The sequence below is a fragment of the Clinocottus analis genome, unplaced genomic scaffold (genome assembly GCF_023055335.1).
Source record: "Clinocottus analis isolate CAN_PGR_092001 unplaced genomic scaffold, fCliAna1.0.p SCAF_4, whole genome shotgun sequence".
Taxonomy (NCBI): domain Eukaryota; kingdom Metazoa; phylum Chordata; class Actinopteri; order Perciformes; family Cottidae; genus Clinocottus; species Clinocottus analis.
The window spans coordinates 336,914-356,088 of NW_027176153.1; the positions used below are offsets into that span (position 1 = coordinate 336,914).

The following is a 19,175-nucleotide window of genomic DNA, read 5'->3' on the forward strand; positions in this document are numbered from 1 at the left end:
CACAGCATGAAGATGTGACCTCATCGCTCATGAAGATGTGTTCACAGCACAATGTCTTTTTCTGCATTACAGGGTTAGTAAAGTGAAGATGTTGGATTCAGATTTCCAGTTTCATCCAGTTTGAGATTAAACACCTTTTCATGAAAGATTATTACCAATGCAAATATGTTAAAGCACCGATCGCCGGGGATGGAAACAAACAGACTGAACGTGAGAGAAGACAACAAAGGTCACACACACACACACACACACACACACACACACACACACACACACACACACACACACACACACACACACACACACACACACACACAGGGTGAGGGGTAAGTAGTGACAGCTGGCTAATGTAGACCCCCTCCGACATCCAATAATTACGCAACCTGTCCCAAGCACACGTCTCTCTCTCCAACACACACACACACACACACACACACACACACACACACACACACACACACACACACACACACGGCCCATGGGGCTGCTGTGTTACCTGCCAGGCTAATTTATAAAATAAATGACCCAAAACCGAACAATGGGACATACGAGTGTGTGTGTGTGTGTGTGTATGTGTGTGTGTGTGTGTGTGTGTGTGTGTGTGTGTGTGTGTGTGTGTGTGCTTTGCATTAATGATGGAACGATAACGACCAGCCGTGGGGTTCCCCAGATGTAATGAGGGCAGACAGATAATAAATGACTTGTCCCAGCATGCTTCATGTCCCAGCATGCTTCATGTCCCAGCATGCTTCATGTCCCAGCATGCTTCATGTCCCAGCATGCTTCATGTCCCAGCATGCTTCAGTTCTAGTGATGATATGCACCTTGCTGGCGACGGCTTTCATAAATGTGAAAACCAAGATGGCGACAGAAAGAAACCAAGTCTGTTCTGGCTCCTCCCCCTCAGACATGGAGTGTATCTGTTCTGGCTCCTCCCCCTCAGACATGGAGTGTATCTGTTCTGGCTCCTCCCCCTCAGACATGGAGTGTATCTGTTCTGGCTCCTCCTCTTCAGACATGGAGTGTATCTGTTCTGGCTCCTCCCCCTCAGACATGGAGTGTATCTGTTCTGGCTCCTCCCCCTCAGACATGGAGTGTATCTGTTCTGGCTGCGAGGAACATGTCTTCCTAAACTTGAACAATGATTACATGAAAACTGTGCAGCTATCAAAAAATGCTAAATTTGGCAAATGAACTACAGGCGTTTGTCAACGTTTTGAACGTCAAATCTTTTCGCTACATTAAAGTATGGCGAGTCACGATGGGAACAAAGATGAGGGTTGTTTTGCTCTCTTCACGCCAAAACCGCATTCAAGTGAATGGGACAATATTTCTTGAGTTTTTCTGTTGAATCTCTTAGAAAAGTCGTAGCACACGATTCCCATCAGGACGCAGAGTTTCATGTATTTTGACGCATGTGCTGTCAACGCTGTGAGAGGTTGTGTTGTGTGAATATGATCATTAAGCCTGCAGGAGAACACGCAGTGAGCCACACAGGGATACATGTTGACATGTTTCAGAAACACATGACATGTTGACATGTTTCAGTAACACATGACATGTTGACATGTTTCAGTAACACATGACATGTTGACATGTTTCAGAAACACATGACATGTTGACATGTTTCAGTAACACATGACATGTTGACATGTTTCAGAAACACATGACATGTTGACATGTTTATATCATTAATAAGTCGTCTCCGTGTTGCTTCATGAACACATTCACGCTCTGAACGTTAACAGCCACGAAGCCCCGCCCCTGAGGGGCTTTGGAGGGGCAGTCCACAGGGAGGTCTGAAGGGGGGCAGGTGCAGGGCGGTGAGGGGGTCTGTGTGTGTGTGTGTCTGTGTGTGTGTGTGTGTGTGTGTGTGTGTGTGTGTGTGTCTGTGTGTCTGTGTGTGTGTGTCTGTGTGTGTGTCTGTGTGTGTGTGTGTGTGTGTGTGTGTCTGTGTGTGTGTGTGTGTGTGTCTGTGTGTGTGTGTGTGTGTGTGTGTCTGTGTGTGTGTGTGTGTGTGTCTGTGTGTGTGTGTGTGTGTGTGTGTCTGTGTGTCTGTGTGTCTGTGTGTGTGTGTCTGTGTGTGTGTGTGTCTGTGTGTGTGTGTGTGTGTGTGTGTGTGTCTGTGTGTGTGTGTGTGTGTCTGTGTGTGTGTGTGTGTGTGTGTGTGTGTGTGTGTGTGTCTGTGTGTGTGTGTGTGTGTGTCTGTGTGTGTGTGTGTGTGTCTGTGTGTCTGTGTGTGTGTGTGTGTGTGTGTGTGTGTCTGTGTGTGTGTGTGTGAGGGGGGGGGGGGGGGCAGGTGGACGGAGAGAGAACGCGACAGAGCGAGAAATTTATTCATTGATAGATTCCGATCTGGAAAAGAAGAATTGGGAAGTGTGGATGGAGAGATTAATCAAAGGAAGGGCTTCCCCCTCAGTACACAGACACACACACACACACACACACACACACACACACACACACACACACACACGTAGACAAGGGAAGTCAGAGATATTCCCAGTTTGTCTCTCCCTGTTGGCTGCGTGACCTAAATTCACCTAAATACATTATTCATTACACCTCACACACACACACACACACACACACACACACACACACACACACACACATAGATGCTGACCTTGCAACCTATAGGTGATTTCATTTGTGTGTGTGTTAAACTCTCCTTACTCTATCTCTAAGGCTGAGCCCTACAGAGGAACATCACCTCCTTACTCTATCTCTAAGGCTGAGCCCTACAAAGGAACATCATCTCCTTACTCTATCTCTAAGGCTGAGCCCTACAGAGGAACATCATCTCCTTACTCTATCTCTAAGGCTGAGTCCTACAGAGGAACCTCATCTCCTTACTCTATCTCTAAGGCTGAGCCCTACAGAGGAACATCATCTCCTTACTCTATCTCTAAGGCTGAGCCCTACAGAGGAACATCATCTCCTTACTCTGTCTCTAAGGCTGAGTCCTACAGAGGAACCTCATCTCCTTACTCTATCTCTAAGGCTGAGCCGGGCCACCAGAGTTGGTGACCATGGCTGAAGGTTGGAACATAGACGACCAGTAGATGGAGAGCTTCTCCTTCCTGCTCAGCTCCCTCTTCACCAAGACGGACCGGTACAGAACCTGTTTTCCTGCTGCAGCCGCACCGATCCTCCTGTCCATCTCCTGCTCCACCTGACCCTCACTTGTGAACAAGACCTGAGGTACTTGAGCTCCTTCTCTTAGGGCACTCTGTCCCCACCAGGAGGAGCGATCCTCTGGTTCCCAGCAGACCACCAAGGCCTCAGATGAGGAGCTGCTGACTCTCATCAAACCTCCCCAGTGAAAGCTGGAGGTCCGAGGAGGCAAACAGGACCACATCATCTGCAAACAGCAGAGAGGAGATCCAGAGAACCAGAACCTGAGGTTCTCCTCCCCTGCTGCTCCTACATCTCCTGTCCATGGAGGTCAGGAACAGGACCGGAGATGAAGGGCAGCCTGGAGGCCAACGCCCACTGGGACGAGTCTGACTTATTGTGAGGATGCGAACACAGCTGCTACTGCAGCACAGAGACTGGATGGTACCCTGTACTCCTGCAGCACCCTGTACTCCTGCAGCACCCTGTACTCCTGCAGCACCCTGTACTCCTGCAGCACCCCGTACTCCTGCAGCACCCTGTACTCCTGCAGCACCCCGTACTCCTGCAGCACCCTGTACTCCTGCAGCACCCTGTACTCCTGCAGCACCCCGTACTCCTGCAGCACCCCGTACTCCTGCAGCACCCCGTACTCCTGCAGCACCCCGTACTCCTGCAGCACCCCGTACTCCTGCAGCACCCCGTACTCCTGCAGCACCCCGTACTCCTGCAGCACCCCGTACTCCTGCAGCACCCTGTACTCCTGCAGCACCCTGTACTCCTGCATTACCCTGTACTCCTGCAGCACCCCGTACTCCTGCAGCACCCCGTACTCCTGCAGCACCCCACAACAACCCAGAGGGACCCGGTGAAAAGTCTTCTCCAAGTCCACTAGCACATGTAGACTGGCTGGTGAACTCCCAGGACCCCTCAGTGGTCTCTGAGGTTTGACAAGCGGTTGAAGACTCCTGCTCAGCACCACCTTCATCTCAACTTATAGTTTTTACGAACAGTTGAATTGATCTTTCTCGTCTTCGAGCGGCAAATCAGATGGAAATGTTCCTCATTCCTGCTTCAGAAACGTCTTCACTGATCATCAGACGTTGACGATGTATGTCCTGTTGTTACAAAGGAATTGATGAACCTCGTCTCTGTGGCGCACATGTCTGCTGTCAGAGGAGTGAATTACATCGTTGTGTCATTTCTGCCCATTTGCCTTTCAGACGGGTTGGGGGGCACGTTTTACCCCACAGCACCACCCGACGCCTTTCACATGCAAATCTGATCTTATTGGCGTGACATTGTTTAGCCACCTCTGGGTCACCACACACACACACTCATACACTCACTCACACACACACACACACACACACACACACACGTTGGGATTGGCTTCTCTCTACATGAGTCGGTCATTAGTGCCGCTGTGCTGCTGGGGCTCTATTAGCTTTAGCTGAAGCGACAGCCGGCAGCTGGGACCGGCATGAGTGCTCAGGGAGACGCTCCGCCAGGGCGACGCTCCGCCAGGGAGACGCTCCGCCAGGGAGACGCTCCGCCAGGGAGACGCTCCGCCAGGGCGACGCTCCGCCAGGGAGACGCTCCGCCAGGGAGACGCTCCGCCAGGGAGACGCTCCGTGCACCGTCAGTAATCCGTGAAATGTAAACATATCAGAACAATTCTCTGCAGGAGGAGAGCGAGTAAATGTTAGCTGTTAGCAGCATCGCGCACAATGGAGGTTGTTCAAGCTCCTTTCAGTGAGTACGTGAAGGTAAATTAATAATGATGTGTTTAAATGTGAAGAAGATGATTTCACAACAATACAAAGTAGATCATAGAAAGAGGATTTATGACCCATTTGGTTATCTGTTGCTATTTTGAACACAGAGGTATCAGATCAGAAGTCTTTGGCTGAAGTTCCGGTGTCAAAACCATGAAATAAAAAAGGGTATTGTAACATCTCTCCTGGTGCTGGTTCAAGACCATGCACCCTGTCACGACACGGTCACTACGCAACATTAATGTATTCATATTCACACAGAGTGGATTAAAACATGAAGTTGTGAACTCTGAATATTGATGTGGAGCTTCAACAAAGCAAAGTGTCCCATCTGGTGCGATGACTGCCGATCAATACCTGATCATCCATCACGTGTGTGTGACAGACTCACAACCCCGTTCAGACTCTGCTGACGCACAAGACCAGAGATCGCGACTCTTTGTGTGTTGGTCGAGAGAGGAAGCGTTCCCATAATAAGCACGAACCCTGAAGAGTTGGAATGAGTCATGGTGGTTTGAATGAAAGGACGTCGTGGTCAAAAGGAAGCAGCGCTGATGGTGAGGAAGTAACCGGAAACTCTCTCGGCTTCAGTTCCATGACCACTGACGAGGACGGCAAAGATCCAATCCCTCCAGCGAGGTCTGGGTCCATCTCGGTCCTCCTACCAGCTGGGCGGGCCCAGGGGGCGACTCCTCTGGTTGTATAGAAGTCTATGCTTCATGTGTTGAAGCTGCATTCTCTCTCCTGACCACCAGGGGGCGACTCCTCTGGTTGTATAGAAGTCTATGCTTCATGTGTTAAAGCTGCATTCTCTCTCCTGACCACCAGGGGGCGACTCCTCTGGTTGTATAGAAGTCTATGCTTCATGTGTTAAAGCTGCATTCTCTCTCCTGACCACCAGGGGGCGACTCCTCTGGTTGTATAGAAGTCTATGCTTCATGTGTTAAAGCTGCATTCTCTCTCCTGACCACCAGGGGGCGACTCCTCTGGTTGTATAGAAGTCTATGCTTCATGTGTTAAAGCTGCATTCTCTCTCCTGACCACCAGGGGGCGACTCCTCTGGTTGTATAGAAGTCTATGCTTCATGCTGCATTCTCTCTCCTGACCACCAGGGGGTGACTCCTCTGGTTGTATAGAAGTCTATGCTTCATGTGTTAAAGCTGCATTCTCTCTCCTGACCACCAGGGGGCGACTCCTCTGGTTGTATAGAAGTCTATGCTTCATGTGTTATCATGATCCTCTTCCTTCTCCTCCGTTATAATAATCATACAAAAATGCATGGATAATGAGATATTAAATATGATAATGGATCAGTAAAAGTCTTTCTGAAGGAACGGTGACGTCAGCGTTCGTTTTTCTTCATCCAGAGCGTCTCCAGGTTACATCTCTCCCAGGTGGGAGATTGTGTTTCTGGTTTTCCACTCGACTCTGAGAGCCTCTCTCTCTCTTTATCTCTCTCTCTCTACTCCATCCCTTCATCCCTTCATCTGACCAACAGTCTGAGAACAGGAAGGAAGGTTTAAATTAAAAGGAGATCTGATGCTTATCACATTATTCAATCAGTCGGTGAAAATGTCAGTTCACATTGTGTGAGTCTCTCTGAGTGCAGCCCCCCCCCTCCCATCACCATGGTAACCCCCAGAATGCAGCATTCTCCCCATCCCCCCACTCTGCCCCTCCTCCTCCTCTCCTCCTCCCATCCCCCACTCTGCCCCTCGCTTTCTCTCCGGTGCCACTCCCTCATCTCCTCGATTCACCTCACACACACACACACACACACACACACACACACACACACACACACACACACACACACTGGTCTTCCTCTCAGCAGCCAGATGGTCGTCTGGGAGACGTTGTGTCGTCAGCAATATGAAGAGAGATGAAAATAATGGAGTTTATCATTTATTTAGGTTTGTATTATTGTCGTGATTTAAATAATAATGAATTATATCTGAAATAAAAACGTCTGGCTTCATAAACACAGAAATATTTAATTTGCTCCAAAGATTCGATGAAGAGACAAAGATGCTAAAACGTTGAATGATGAACTCATCTGTTCAGCTCTCACGTGCACGTCTCACCTCTCACGTGCACGTCTCACCTCTCACGTGCACGTCTCACCTCTCACGTGCACGTCTCACCTCTCACGTGCACGTTACTGGAACATGATCAGTATTGATCAGCTTCCCTGCAGATGAGTCACGATTGTCTTTACTCAGTTATGGATTCAATGAGCTGCCAATCAAACCCATACGCAGACTGGACGACGCCGATTGATCTTTAACCAATCAGCTGCCGCCGCGCCGCAGTCGATACGAGGAAAGCCGGCGACAGACATCTGCATCTACCTCTGCAACTTGAAACAACTTAAAGCAACTTAAAATAACCTAAAACAAGTTGAAACTGGTGTTCCAGCAACATTTGCAGACAGAAAAGGCCAAAACGAAACCCGAAGCAAGCTGAACCTGAACCATGGGAGAAAGTTCATGGTCTCTTTTGAAAGAGAAAACTATTGAGGGAAAAGTCTCAAACTCTTTAACTGCTGCTGACACTGAGTTATGTACCTTTGAAAATAATACATATACCATTTTTATTTCCGCCTAAACATTTATTGGCAAATATTTGCCTGCAGATGACTATGAATGTGATTTATGAACTAAACAACACAATGGGACCAGAGCCTGAAGCCCAATCCAGTCTAATCTAAAATAAGATCCAGAAAATGCAGAAAAGTTATATTTTACACATGTTTTTCTAATGAAATATCTAGGCATTTCTCTATTTTGAGACTGAAAATATTCATATCTATCTATCTATCTATCTATCTATCTATCTATCTATATATATATATATATATATATATATATATATATATATATATATATATATATATATATATATATATACCCTATTAAAAAGGCTTAAAGTCTTGCAAACTTATGAAGGTACTATTTATATTTACTTTAAGTATTGCTGACACAGAGAAAATTAAATAAAAATGCGTTTTCATACTTATTCAAAGAGAAATTGTGGCTGTCCAGCTTCATTCTGCTCTCAAGCCCCGCCCCCACTGATTCATATGCATAATTTAAGCTCATTGGCTATACTAGCCGCCTGTCATCAGAGCTGTCGCACGTGACAGGCTTGTGCCATACATGGAAGAAGAGGCAGACCCTGTTCTTCAGCGCTGACTCTCATTGGCTGAAGGAGCTCGTCAGTCAGGACATGAAGCTCCTGTTGGCTCAGCTGAGGGTTCGTTGGAAAGGTTAAACTGTGTTCACACCGAACAGAACTTGACTAATTGAGCCGCCACAAAGGGGGCGTGGCTTATCTCTGTAGCTTCTCCCTGAGGAAAATGACGATCTTTTACGCTATAAACTATGGAAGAACTAACCACTGGTTCTGCTTCATACTTGTTGTGGAAGTCACATGAACGTGGGAATATCAAACGCCCCTGTTTGGGTTCATAACAGCATCTGCAGCCGCACACAGCTCGGTGAATTTCACAGACTCCAGGAAGTGCCGCTAGCTTACTACAACGGTAACCGGCTGTCATCCAGCATGGGAATAACCTCTAGTTCTGCTTTATCCTTGTTGTGTAAAGTCCACATATGTCAGAACATCAGACTCCATCGTGTCGGGGTTCATAATATCATCCGTAGTCCCACAACAGCGTCTGAATGACGGCCGCTATCGTCGCTACCACCGACAGAAGTTTGACTCAACAACGGGACGGCGGTGACGAGCGGAACATCTCAACGCTGATTGGCTGACGCGACTATGACTCACGCGTTTTTGCCGCCGGAGTTGGGAAATTTCAACTCGCGCGACAAACTGCCGCGTCCAACGCTTTGTTTGCCCCGCGGCAAACTCGCTGTTTGTGTCGCCTCAAACGTGTCTGTCGCGTCGCTCGCCGGAAAAAGGCTGATTTACACTCTGGTTTTACGCAGAGACGCAAGCACGCAAGACACGCATGGCCGACCTCGCGTGGTCAAATCGGCCATTTTGTGTGCGTCACCCCAAATGTCTGACTATCCATCAAAGCAACGCAGCCCACAAGGCTGTGATTGGTCCGCTAACCACGTCCTTTCTGAGTCTCTCATGTCCGGTTTCATAGCAACGAATGTTTAGAGTCGACCTGAAACACCGACGTTCATGATATCTCCCTCCAGGAGTTCACCTCCATCTTTGTGTCCTGATACTCGTCAGGTTTTATAAATGCTCATATTTGTGGACCTCTTCAGCCAAACGTTCTTCAACAGGATCCATTGTTCCTGTTTCTGCTCTGGCTTTTAAAAACAGAGGTATGATGCTGTGAAACCGGACATGAGAGACTCAGAAAGGACGTGGTTAGCGGACCAATCACAGCCTTGTGGGCTGTGTAGCTTTGACGGATAGTCAGACATTTGGGGTGACGCATGCAAAATGGCTGATGGGACGACGCAAGGTCGGCCATGCGTGTCTTGCGTGCTTGCTTCTCTGCGTAAAACCAGAGTATAAATCAGCCTTTAAAATCAAAACGAGTCCGTCAATCCGACTGCGTGGCCAGCCGGAGTTGGAGTTGCAGAAGTATAATTCAGCCTAAAGTCGCGTCTACGCAGCTGTGCAGTGACTTTGCATGTAATCTGGTCCTTCAGCCTCCATTTTGAGTCCATGTTGACGTCTGTGCTCCAAAGGAGACGGGAGTTACCGCCAGAAACACTGCGATATTGTTTCACATACTTATGGTGAAATCACATGTTTTGGACTATATTATTATTATTATTATTATTATTATTATTATTATTATTATTATTATTTGTATTGAACATTTTTGCAACGTAAGAAGACCGTTTTTGTTGGACGTCATCGGTGAGTTGCCTGCATTTGCGTATAGTTGCTGGTTGTTGTCTGGACATAAACGTGAGTTGTGGCTGCTGTGGGGCTCGCAGCTCGACGTGGTCCGGCTGGTAAGAAGCACAAGAACCGGAGCTTTCCGTAGCACCGCCACACTCCTGTTATTATTATTATTTCTAGCTATAAATAGCAATATATCAAACATATTGTCCGTGCACAGTACGTGCACATCCCGCGGACGCCCCAGATGTCACTGTGAAGTTAAAGTTAAGTTGGATCAACTTAAAACAACCTAAAACAAGTTAAATCAACTTAAAACAACTTAAAACAAGTTGAATCAACTTAAAACAACCTAAAACAAGTTAAATCAACTTAAAACAACTTAAAACAAGTTGAATCTACTTAAAACAACCTAAAACAAGTTGAATCAACTTAAAACAACCTAAAACAAGTTGAATCTACTTAAAACAACCTAAAACAAGTTGAATCTACTTAAAACAACTTAAAACAAGTTGAATCAACTTAAAACAACCTAAAACAAGTTGAATCAACTTAAAACAACCTAAAACAAGTTGAATCAACTTAAAACAACCTAAAACAAGTTGAATCTACTTAAAACAACTTAAAACAAGTTGAATCAACTTAAAACAACCTAAAACAAGTTGAATCAACTTAAAACAACCTAAAACAAGTTGAATCTACTTAAAACAACTTAAAAACTAGTATTGTGAGGCCAACCTTAATGCTTATACTAATACAATCTCAATTTAGTTTAGTTCAGGTTTACAACGTTAACCCGTTTCCCTCTGAATGTGCGTGAGTTTCTTTAGTCGTACGGGACGATAATATTTTCTGATTTTTCCACAAATATGCACATTTGAGTGGCGGTTTTGGTTTACTTCATGTGCCCTGCGTTTTTAAAGTTTTTTAAAAGTTTCTTGTGTTTCCTGTTTCTTGTGTTTCCTGTTTCTTGTGTTTCCTGTTTCTTGTGTGTCCTCCACCTTCTGTGGTTCTTGTGCATCACAGGGTTGTGTGTCGTTTCTATGACGATATTGTTGGTCACACATGTCGGCTAAGAAAGGCGTCCTCTGTGTTCACGTTGACCTCATGACTCACAGTTCATCCACACAGAAGTCACATATTTGCAGGGGGATGTGTGTGTGTGTGTGTGTGCGTGTGCGTGTGTGTGTGCGTGTGCGTGTGCGTGTGTGTGTGTGTGTCACTGAAGTTAGATTAGCCGTTTCTGAGGGGATTAGAACCCACAAACACAGAGGGGCTGTTAAGACCCTCCTACAGTATCTAATCCCAACTAATGGGTGCCTGCCCCCCCCCCCCCCCACACACACACAGCAGAAGCATGAGTACTTGAGAAAGAGGAGCTGAGAGGAAAACAAGAAGAAGAAGAAGAAGAAGAAGAAGAAGAAGAAGAAGAAGAAGAAGAAGAAGAAGAAAAGAGAGTGAAGGGCTTCTTCTCTTTGCTCAGCACAAAGGCTTCATTCTGTAGAGGAGAGACGGGAAAAACAAGGGAAGGAAAAGGCCAAAAAAGAAAGAAGGGATGGATCAGAGGAGGGAGAGAAAGAGGAGGAGATAGAGATAGAGAAGGAGGGGGAGAGAGAGGGAGAATAATGAGGATTTACAAAGAAAGCTAGACAGGAAGTAGGAGATAGCAAAAGTTAGAGTAATCTCATTGTGAGGGATCGGCCTCCTCAGACCCGCCGCCCAGGAACCAGAAACATACTCTACGGTAAAGTACTCTATGGCTACGGTAAAGTACTCTACGGTAAAGTACTCTACGGCTACGGTAAAGTACTCTACGGTAAAGTACTCTACGGCTACGGTAAAGTACTCTACGGTAAAGTACTCTGCGGTACACTGTAGGGATGGGCATCTAATGAAATTGTCTTAATCGATCATCGGGAGAATTAACGATCGATTTTCGATTAATCATTAACAAAGGGGGCGTGGCTCGAGCCCCGTTGCCCCTAGTTACCAGCGCTAGCCTCACTAGCTAACCTAAACTGACCCGGTCACGTTCCTGTAAAACAGTCTTCTCGACCAGAAGGACATCAACAAGTATTTCTGTGTTATACCACGAACATCTGAACATCCAGCGCACGTGTCTGGTTCATAGTGTTATCCGTAGTCGCTCAGCTCCGACTCCTCCAGGACGAGTGTCTGGATGAAGCCGCTGGCAGAGTTCATTCAGGCGGACCAGCAGCCATGTTGAATTCTGCTACGGCGGTAACGACGCGCAGAGCTTCTCCACGCTGAATAGCTCCAACAACTCAGCGTCCGGCAAATTTTTCTCCAAAGTTGAAACATTTCAACTCTGGCGAAAAAGCGAAAGAGCGAATATTGACAACGCTTCTTCGTGTCATTCGCGAAGAACACTACGGTACAGCACGCTACGGTACACTACGGTACACTACGGTACGCTACACTAAAGCACACTACGGTACACTATGGTATGCTACAGTAAAGCACACTACGGTACGCTACAGTAAAGCACACTACAGTACACTACGGTACGCTACAGTAAAGCACACTACGGTACACTACGGTACGCTACAGTAAAGCACACTACGGTACACTACGGTATGCTACAGTAAAGCACACTACGGTACGCTACAGTAAAGCACACTACGGTACACTACGGTAAAGCACAGTAAAGCATATTACGGTACACTACGGTACACTACAGTAAAGCATACTACGGTACACTACGGTATACTACGGTACACTACGGTAAAGCATACTACGGTACACTACGGTACACTATGGTAAAGCACACTACGGCACACTACGGTACACTACGGTATGCTACAGTAAAGCACACTACGGTACACTACGGTACACTACGGTAAAGCACACTACGGTACACTACGGAAAAGCACACTACGGTACACTACGGTATGCTATAGTAAAGCACACTACGGTACACTACGGTATGCTACAGTAAAGCACACTACGGCACACTACGGTACAATACGGTATGCTATAGTAAAGCATACTACGGTACACTACGGTACACTACGGTATGCTATAGTAAAGCATACTACGGTACACTACGGTAAAGCACACTACGGTACGCTACAGTAAAGCACACTACGGTACACTACGGTAAAGCACACTACGGTACACTGCGGTACACTACGGTAAAGCATACTACGGTACACTACGGTAAGCTACAGTAAAGCACACTACGGTACACTACGGTAAGCTACAGTAAAGCACACTACGGTACACTACGGTATGCTACAGTAAAGCACACTACGGTACACTACGGTATGCTACAGTAAAGCACACTACGGTACACTACGGTATGCTACAGTAAAGCACACTACGGTACACTACGGTATGCTACAGTAAAGCACACTACGGCACACTACGGTACACTACGGTATGCTACAGTAAAGCACACTACGGTACGCTACAGTAAAGCACACTACGGTACACTACGGTACACTACGGTACGCTACAGTAAAGCACACTACGGTACACTACGGTACGCTACAGTAAAGCACACTACGGTACACTACAGTAAGCTACAGTAAAGCACACTACGGTACACTACGGTACGCTACAGTAAAGCACACTACGGTACGCTACACTAAAGCACACTACGGTACACTACAGTAAAGCACACTACGGTAAGGTACAGTAAAGCACACTACGGTACGCTACAGTAAAGCACACTACGGTACGCTACAGTAAAGCACACTACGGTACGCTACGGTATGCTACAGTAAAGCACACTACGGTACACTACGGTATGCTACAGTAAAGCACACTACGGTACACTACGGTACGCTACAGTAAAGCACACTACGGTACACTACGGTAAAGCACAGTAAAGCATATTACGGTACACTACGGTACACTACAGTAAAGCATACTACGGTACACTACGGTATACTACGGTACACTACGGTAAAGCACACTACGGTACACTACGGTACACTACGGTAAAGCATACTACGGTACACTACGGTACACTATGGTAAAGCACACTACGGCACACTACGGTACACTACGGTATGCTACAGTAAAGCACACTACGGTACACTACGGTACACTACGGTACACTACGGTAAAGCACACTACGGTACACTACGGTAAAGCACACTATGGTACACTACGGTATGCTATAGTAAAGCACACTACGGTACACTACGGTATGCTACAGTAAAGCACACTACGGTACACTACAGTATGCTACAGTAAAGCACACTACGGCACACTACGGTACACTACGGTATGCTATAGTAAAGCACACTACAGTACACTACGGTACGCTACAGTAAAGCACACTACGGTACACTATGGTATGCTACAGTAAAGCACACTACGGTACACTACGGTACGCTACAGTAAAGCACACTACGGTACACTACGGTACACTACAGTAAAGCACACTACGGTACGCTACAGTAAAGCACACTACGGTACACTACGGTAAGCTACAGTAAAGCACACTACGGTACACTACGGTATGCTATAGTAAAGCATACTACGGTACACTACGGTACACTACGGTAAAGCACACTACGGTACGCTACAGTAAAGCACACTACGGTACACTACGGTAAAGCACACTACGGTACACTGCGGTACACTACGGTAAAGCATACTACGGTACACTACGGTACACTACGGTAAAGCACACTACGGCACACTACGGTAAAGCACACTACGGTACACTACGGTAAGCTACAGTAAAGCACACTACGGTACACTACGGTATGCTACAGTAAAGCACACTACGGTACACTACGGTATGCTACAGTAAAGCACACTACGGTACACTACGGTATGCTACAGTAAAGCACACTACGGTACACTACGGTATGCTACAGTAAAGCACACTACGGTACACTACGGTAAAGCACACTACGGTACGCTACGGTATGCTACGGTACAGCACATTAAGGTACACTACGGTACACTACGGAGGATAACGAGAGGAGGAAGACACAATTTTTGCAATTCGCACCAAACTCCCTCTTTCTCTTCCTTCTCCTCCTTCCTCCTCTTCCTCTTCCTTCTCTTCCTCTTCCTCTTCCTTCTCCTCCTCTTCCTCTTCCTTCTCCTCCTCTTCCTCGCCCACAGAGCAAACACAAGGAGTTGGAGGCGTTGTGACGTTGCTCTGAGTGAAGAAGAGGAATTCGGAGTAAACAGAAACCTGAGAAGTGAATCCTCTTCGTCTGTATTGATCAGCTGTTTCTTCAGAGTGAAGATGCCTCAATGCTTCCTGCGCTGCAGAAGTTATGATTGCTTCTGTCAAATGTAATAGACGTTGGACCGGAGACGCACTTTTACATCATTCAGTCACTTTGCAGTTTGTTAAGAAAGAAAGAAAGAAAGAAAGAAAGAAAGCAGCAGCAGAGGAAGAGTTATCATTATTACTGTGTAATGATACTGTGTAATATTACACAGTATCATTACACAGTATTGATACTGGGTAATAATGTAAGTAACTTTCATTCCATATTAATAACAACAAGCTGCTGCAGATGAGTTATGAGACATAAACATACAATAATTTATACACAGGGAGGCTGTCAGAGTAACACACTGCCATGATGACACACACACACACACACACACACACACACACACACACACACACACACACACACAGCATGGGGATGCCATTGTTTTCCTCTTACCTCTGCAGGTGTGGCGTGTCTCTCCTTTGTCGCTTTTATCCGCTTGCTCGCTTCTTCTTCTTCTTCTCCTTCTTCTTCTTCTTCTTCTTCTTCTTCTTCTTCTTCTTCTTCTTCTTCTTCTTCTTCTGTCTCTCCGGTCTGCTGAGTCGTGCCTCTTCTTGTGTCTGTATTTCCTCTTCCTCTGATGCTGCAGTGGTCCATGAACACACCCTTCTGCTTCTCCTCCCTCCTGCTCCTCCTGCTGCTCTCTGATTGGCTGCCTCGCAGGGATGACATCAGCCTCTTTCATTAGAGCCCCTCTCTCTCTCTCTCTCTCTCTCTCTCTCTCTCTCTCTCTCTCTCTCTCTCTCTCTCTCTCTCTCTCTATTCTCTCGGTACTTCCTGCCCCGCCCTTCTTCTTTACCTCCATCTCTTCTCTGCTCTGGTAGCTTATCTTCTAACGATGAATAAACTAGTTAAGTAACAACAACACAACGTGTTGGCCTTCAAAATAAAATGTATTCTTTTAGTTTGTATTTTTTTTTAAAGCAATTTATTCATTAAGCAAATAAAAATTAAATAGAATATAAATCTGAAATAGTTTGTGTGCTTGAAATAAATATTAACTATAACTTTTATTCAGTCGTTCCAATCATTGTTCTGTTAATTAATCATTTAGGAGAACTGGAAATACTGCCAATATTCCGCTTTAGTTTGAAAGGTTTTGTTGGATGGAGTTCAGAGATACTTCTGAATTTATTCATTTTGTGAAAGGCTGAGGAAGGATTCTTCAGGGCGGGGCTACACGTGATTGACAGGTCAACACCGAGAGCAAGATGGCGACAGACAAAGTGCCGAACTCGAGGCTTCAAACTGTGGAGCTGAGCAGCTGACGAGTCGTACAGCACAGGGGATGAAAGAACAAAGGAGGGGAAGGACAGGAAGTCAAACTACCACAGGACACAGGGAATTTCAAAATAAAACCCGAGACAAAATCAATCGAAACCAAGACAGTGACCATAAGACATAGACGTAATCATCGTGGTCATTTTGAAGCCTTGAGTTTGTCAATTTCACCGTCGCCATCTTGGTTTTTGCACTTTGCTACGTTGTGTCTTCTTGCAACCAGTGAACAGGAAGTGACCACATGGACTAAGGAGTGATACAGAGACCTGTCAATCAACTTGTAGCCCCACCCGAGAGCATACCCTGCTCGACTTCTATACAACCAGAGGAGTCGCCCCCTGGTGGTCAGGAGAGAGAATGCAGCTTTAACACATGAAGCATAGACTTCTATACAACCAGAGGAGTCGCCCCCTGGTGGTCAGGAGAGAGAATGCAGCTTCAACACATGAAACATAGACTTCTATACAACCAGAGGAGTCGCCCTCTGGTGGTCAGGAGAGAGAATGCAGCTTCAACACATGAAACATAGACTTCTATACAACCAGAGGAGTCGCCCTCTGGTGGTCAGGAGAGAGAATGCAGCTTTAACACATGAAGCATAGACTTCTATACAACCAGAGGAGTCGCCCCCTGGTGGTCAGGAGAGAGAATGCAGCTTTAACACATGAAGCATAGACTTCTATACAACCAGAGGAGTCGCCCCCTGGTGGTCAGCAGAGAGAATGCAGCTTTAACACATGAAGCATAGACTTCTATACAACCAGAAGAGTCTCCCCCTGGTGGTCAGGAGAGAGAATGCAGCTTTAACACATGAAGCATAGACTTCTATACAACCAGAGGAGTCGCCCCCTGGTGGTCAGGAGAGAGAATGCAACTTTAACACATGAAGCATAGACTTCTATACAACCAGAAGAGTCTCCCCCTGGTGGTCAGGAGAGAGAATGCAGCTTTAACACATGAAGCATAGACTTCTATACAACCAGAGGAGTCGCCACCTGGTGGTCAGGAGAGAGAATGCAACTTTAACACATGAAGCATAGACTTCTATACAACCAGAGGAGTCTCCCCCTGGTGGTCAGGAGAGAGAATGCAGCTTTAACACATGAAGCATAGACTTCTATACAACCAGAGGAGTCGCCCTCTGGTGGTCAGGAGAGAGAATGCAGCTTTAACACATGAAGCATAGACTTCTATACAACCAGAGGAGTCGCCCCCTGGTGGTCAGGAGAGAGAATGCAGCTTTAACACACTTATTATTATTTTTTAGCTCAGATGAACAAAAGGACTGATGTTTCAGTTTGTCCACTTCTCCTCCTCCCTTTGTCTCCTGTTTGGCCCCTCCCCTCTTTCTTCCTCCTCTTTCTTCCTCCTCTTTCTTCCTCCTCTTTCTTCCTCCTCTTTCTTCCTCCTCCTCTTTCTCTCCATCATGAATGGAAATTATTTTTTGTTGTACCTGAACTATAAAAGGCCAGTGTCACGTATGTGGCATTCTGTTATCTGCAGAGCAGGCAGCTAAGTGTGTGTGTGTGTGTGTGTGTGTGTGTGTGTGTGTGTGTGTGTGTGTGTGTGTGTGTGTGTGTATGTGAGGGATAAATTAAAAAATAAAGGAATATGTGAGACAGATGGACAGTGTCTGGGTTTTCTCTTTGGCAAGAGGCTTCATACAGTTGGAGCACTTCAGCACTGAGTGTGTGTGTGTGTGTGTGTGTGTGTGTGTGTGTGTGTGTGTGTGTGTGTGTGTGTGTGTGTGCCATTATTGTTGTTCCTATCTTTCTTCCTCGGCCGTCCTCCTCGGTTGTTAAAATAATACTATCAGTCAAAACGAAGGTAAACGACAATAAAATAAATGTAATAGAATAAAACAGAGAACAATGAAATCAAAGAAGCTTCTGCAGTTAAAAGTAGACATTGTTATTATTCATGAAGCTGCATCCTGATGAAAACATCGTCCTGAAGCAACAGAACCGGCAGGTTGCCGGTTCCATCCCTTTGGCCCCGCCCCCTCCTCCAGGAAGAGCGACCCTGGCTCTGATTGTTGCTTAGCAACGTGGATGCACTTGATGAAGACTTCACTCATCTTTGTGCAACACTTTTGTTGTCCACCTTCAGTAATTGTAGTTGTGCGTTGGGAGAGAAACTCTGCCGTCGCTGCATACGACAGCACAAATACCTCTTTCACGTTCTCCCAGCGCGGCCCCGCCCACGCTGCCTCTGATTGGCTGCTGCTCGCTGACCTCTCCTCTCTGATGGGCGGGGCTTGGGACAAGGTCGTTCCCTGAAAGCTCTCTTCTTGGTACGACCTCAGTGACCTTCAGACCAAACGGGTTGTTTCCACGTCCGCCGATGTTCAGCTGATTGAGTTTCATCTCAATGTCCTCCCTCACTTAAGACGTAATCCACTTAACCTGTGTGCGTGTGTGTGTGTGTGTGTGTGTGTGTGTGTGTGTGTGTGTGTGTGTGTGTGTGAGAGAGAGAGGACTTAAGATGCAGTGATCAATACAGCAGATGAGGATCTTTCTCTCTCTTCTCTCAAATGTCCTCGTCTCATGTCTGGCATTGTCTAGGACATGTCATCACACACACACAAATACACACACACACACACACACACACACACACACACACACACACACTCGTACACAAACACAGACACACGCACGCTCTTTGAATATGGATACTGTTTACCGTAAGTGTGACTCAGCCTCTACGACTGGAATACACAATATGACAAGAATGTACCACACACACACACACACACACACACACACACACACACACACACACACACACAGAGTCTAAAAGGGTTTCCCTCTAACTGAACCTCAAAAGCTACTTGTTTCTCTTGTGTCGTCTGAAGTGTGAATTTGGAACTTAAGAACATACATAT

General features: G+C 46.3%; 1 protein-coding gene across 1 annotated transcript in view; it reads right to left on the minus strand.

The window, feature by feature from the left end:
* The window catches only part of LOC137800962 (neural cell adhesion molecule L1-like), a 40,171-nt gene extending 24,574 nt beyond the window's left edge, over window positions 1-15,597 (minus strand). Inside the window, 1 exon segment of the mRNA XM_068598335.1 lies at window positions 15,404-15,597. The gene's annotated coding sequence lies outside the window, so the exon portion shown is untranslated.
* Window positions 15,598-19,175: the final 3,578 nt, after the last annotated feature.